At 35.9% G+C, this 4,088-nt stretch overlaps 1 protein-coding gene across 6 annotated transcripts in view; it reads left to right on the top strand.

Moving 5' to 3' along the window:
- Positions 1–4,088, top strand: part of bcorl1 (BCL6 corepressor-like 1) — a 52,153-nt gene that overhangs the window by 43,378 nt on the left and 4,687 nt on the right. The window lies entirely within an intron of this gene.

The following is a 4,088-nucleotide window of genomic DNA, read 5'->3' as shown; positions in this document are numbered from 1 at the left end:
GTTGTTATTTGAATCGACTTATATCCTAATAAAATGTTTTCCAAATGGAATAAATCGATTATATCAAATATAGGAAAAATCCCATTTAGATTGAGTTACAGTTTGTTTATTTTACTATAATGTCAGAAAGTGTCATAGCAACAGAAAACACTCGCAAAAAGTAATCAACCATCATTACAGTCCAATGTGTGGAAACACTTTGGATTTTCAGACGTGTGGTAGAAAGTTTTAATGATTTCTGTTGGTATTATTTTAATGTGGAAAAACAACATTGAGATGAATTTTATGAAACTAAAACTAAAATTAATCATTATTTCCCTGTTTGTTTGTAAACATATTTAATTTCTTCTTTTTTTCCCGAATCCGTTTTTTTATGAGTTTTTCCCTTATTAGAAATGAGAGTCTAAGGGCAGGATAACCAGTTCTATTTAGTCTGTTTAGTTTTTAGCCGTGGTGCAGTGGTAGGGCGGTCGACTCCTCATCAGAAGTGAGCGGGTTCGACTCCACCTTGACCGCCCATGTGTCGAAGTGTCCTTGGGCAAGACATTGAACCCCGAATTGCCTCTGGTGGGAGGTTGGCGCCAGTGTTCGGCAGCGGAGCCACCACCAGTGTATGAATGTGTGTGTGAATGGGTGAATGGGTCTGTGACTGTGAAGCGCTTTGGGCCCTCGAAGGAGGGTAGAAAGCGCTATACAAGTATACGCCATTTACCATATTTTATGACGACCTGCTTCTGTAAAATTACTGCATGAAGCCAAATGAGACAATTCTCTTGTGATTTTGGGCTAAATAAATATATTGAATTTAATTGAAAATTGTTTAAAGGAATTGTTACACCTTACCTTTAATAATCAAGTAAATTGAAGTGTAATTCAGGTTATAATCAAAGTTAATGAATATGAAAAAAAGGAATTTCTAAATGGAATGACTTAACTAGTATTCATGCAAACTTTACATTATTTTTAAGTGTAATATTTTAAGCGATATAATTATGAAAATCAACTTGAGCAGAATATGCTTATTAGCAGTAATTGATTGTAGAGTTTTTCAAAAACTGATCCAAGATCTGTTAAAACAATCTAAATGAGCTCTGAGGACAGAATCTGATGAAGGCAGATAATTATGAAGTTCTTGTTTTTACTTTTAGTTTCTTCAATTTAGTCAAACGGCTTAAAGTTAGGAGGAAGCCCCACAGGTTTTTGAAGGACGCAGTGGTTTAGGTGAAACATCATGAATCTGTTTTCCAAATTTCGGTGGCTGTGAAACTCCAAAACTGATGTGAGGAGACAAAGTGTGGAGTGACAAAACACTGTTTACTTGAGTTTCTGCACTTTTCTAAGAAGAAAGCAGAGCAGGCATATAGAATTCAGAGAAAAAAGAAGCTTTATTCTAGAGTCGTTGGGCCTAAATTTCACAGTTTCCTCATGGGAATGAAAATTTGTATTTATCCAATCCCAACATCCAGGAAAAATCAATAACCTCCTCCGAGGTATTAAGCACAGAACTGACAGTCAGATAGAGGCTCCATAATTCTGGTGCATGAGAGGAAACAGGAAGAAAGTTTAGAAATTAACCAGCTTGTCACGACTAACTTTTTAGATCAGCCACTTACATTTTTTCGGTATAATGAGAAAAGAACACAACAGGAGGAGAGAATAATGGGCTTCTTCATCAGAAAACCTTGAAACTATAGGCGCTCCAGTAAATGGAGATTCTGACTAACACCGACCGACGCTTGCAAGGGAGTTTGGTGTGACCAGGAGGAGCTGAGGGGTGAGATGGAGGGGAGTCGGCAATTACCATAATCACACTGGCGAGCTCTTCACCACACCAAGGTCATCCTGCTTCTTCAATCTCAGCTTAGGGGAAACACAGCGGTTTAAACAACTTAGGGTTTGGAAATATACCGTTTTCTGTAAACACACAAATCTGACCTTGGAGAACACACAACAAAATTGCTCCTCACAGCCACACAGTCGGGCTAACGTCGGGCCTTCAAAGTCACAGCGAGCGGAGGATAAATTATATTCACGCTGAGAAAACACAGAAAAGACAACCTTTACTAACACACTCTCTACAAACAATTCCACCTCCAGCCAATCAGATCAGTGCGATGTTAAATATTTATACCCGAGCTTGAAATTAGTCACAGAGACAGAGCGAGCCACGTCCCTTTGGCCCACAACGTGATTAATTCCGCCTCTGGGTCCTCTCTCTCTTCTTCTGTCCTCTCTTGTCTATTTATCTCCATCTCCTCCTCATTAAGTGCGTTCTGTTGCCGTTCTCGCTGATGCAATGTGAAAGAGTGGTGAGCGCCTTTTTTTTTTCTTTTTATCTGATTTCACTTCGCTCAGAGAAATATTTTCTCCCTTCAAATTTCACAAATGTCGCCTGGCAGGCAGTAAATTAAATACTGTGATTGTGGTTTATCTTAATGGAAGATTTACTGCACTGATTGAAGGGAAACAAGTAAATTGTTTAAAGCGTTCTGTAGGTCATCCTGTGCAGATAAAGCTTTATGCGTCTTTTTACCACCTTTATTTATACAGATTTTGTATTAAAATGAAAATTATTAAAAATGATTAAAATGAAAATCTTATTTTTGGTGTTTTAACATGTTCTTGTAGCTTTTTTCTGATATTGAGGGACATTTATTTGGAAAAATAAGCTTAAAATGTTACTTTTGAATTTCACAATTCAAATTGTTGTGAATCAGGAGCAGACAAAATATGTCTTTGGAAAAATATTATATTTGTGGTGTATAAAATATTCTTGACGGGTCATTATATCCTTGACCTGATCTCTCAGCAGCTGGTAGGGAAAAGGGGGGCGGGGATGCTCCACTGTTCCCGCCCACAACTTCACTGTAAAAAGTGAACAAGATCATTTAACAACAGTTTTGTAAAATGTTACATTTAAAAATAGTAGTTTTTCTCAAATTAATTAAATTAATTGAGTTGAAATGAACTATCAGCTCAAAACTTCTTGAAACTTTTGTCAACGGATCCAATATTTCACTTTTTTCAGTGTTGGAGACAATTTCCTAATAACCTACTGTTGCTCTGCAGAAACTATGTCCTACAAAATGACACAAGCTTTTTGATTTTGGCTAAAAATGACCAAAGGAGCGCTGCGCAAAAAGTAACAAACACCTGTTTGAGCTGAAATTTATAGAAGACAGGACACAACAGGACGATATATGGTATTCTGCTTCTAAAATTAAAGTTCTTGTTTTTTTGCTGATAATCACTGGATAAGGGTCTGGGGGCGGAGCTGTCAGAGCAGACACTTCCTGGAGGGAGCGGTTGGCATCAATCTTACGTCGGCACGTTTCCAACCGCTTGTTTTCGTGGGTATCTGAGGGGCTGCTGCAGACTGAGCAGGTTTTTAGAGGATTACTCTTAAATGCATGAAAGGAACAAAATATTGCTTTGGTGTTCTTTATAGTGAGGAATGAACAATCAAATGCATTTAAAACCTCAACAAGTAGAATTTTCATAGTAGAAAAAATACTTAAAAATATGATAGTAATTTTTGAAAACTTTACTGAAAAGTTTATTTCAAACAAAAAAAAATGCTCACTTTTTTTTTTATTTTTTTTTTTTACAAGTTTCTAAATTTTTGGGCACTATAAAAATGCACAAAATAAGATAACAGTTGAACGACTTCAATAAATGACTCAAAACAGACAATAATTATAAATATCTGAGAAATTTGGCAAAATTCAAAAATATTTTATCTTGATCTGACTTAGAAACAATTATTACAGTTTTATTTCTTCTCGTTTAGTTTATTGTAGCTCTCTTTTTATCTGTTTTAACAAACATTCGTTATACCAGCGTGTCCAAAACTCTGCAGCAATGCTTTTAACCAGAACCAGTAAATTGATACAAATCACTCCTCTGTTGTCTGCTTTAATTTGGTTACCTATCAAATTTCAAATTGATTTTAAAATTCTACTTTTAGTTTTGACGTAAATGTGTCAGATTGACTCAGATGAGTGTTTTAAATTTTAGGTGAAGACGTTTTTATTCAGGAGATTTTTTACTTAATTTTAGCCCTTGCTTTACCACGTTTTACTATCTTT

The sequence above is a fragment of the Oryzias melastigma genome, linkage group LG10 (genome assembly GCF_002922805.2).
Source record: "Oryzias melastigma strain HK-1 linkage group LG10, ASM292280v2, whole genome shotgun sequence".
Classification (NCBI taxonomy): Eukaryota; Metazoa; Chordata; class Actinopteri; order Beloniformes; family Adrianichthyidae; genus Oryzias; species Oryzias melastigma.
Note: the sequence above shows the minus strand (reverse complement) of the source record. Positions and strands in the feature narration are given on the sequence as shown.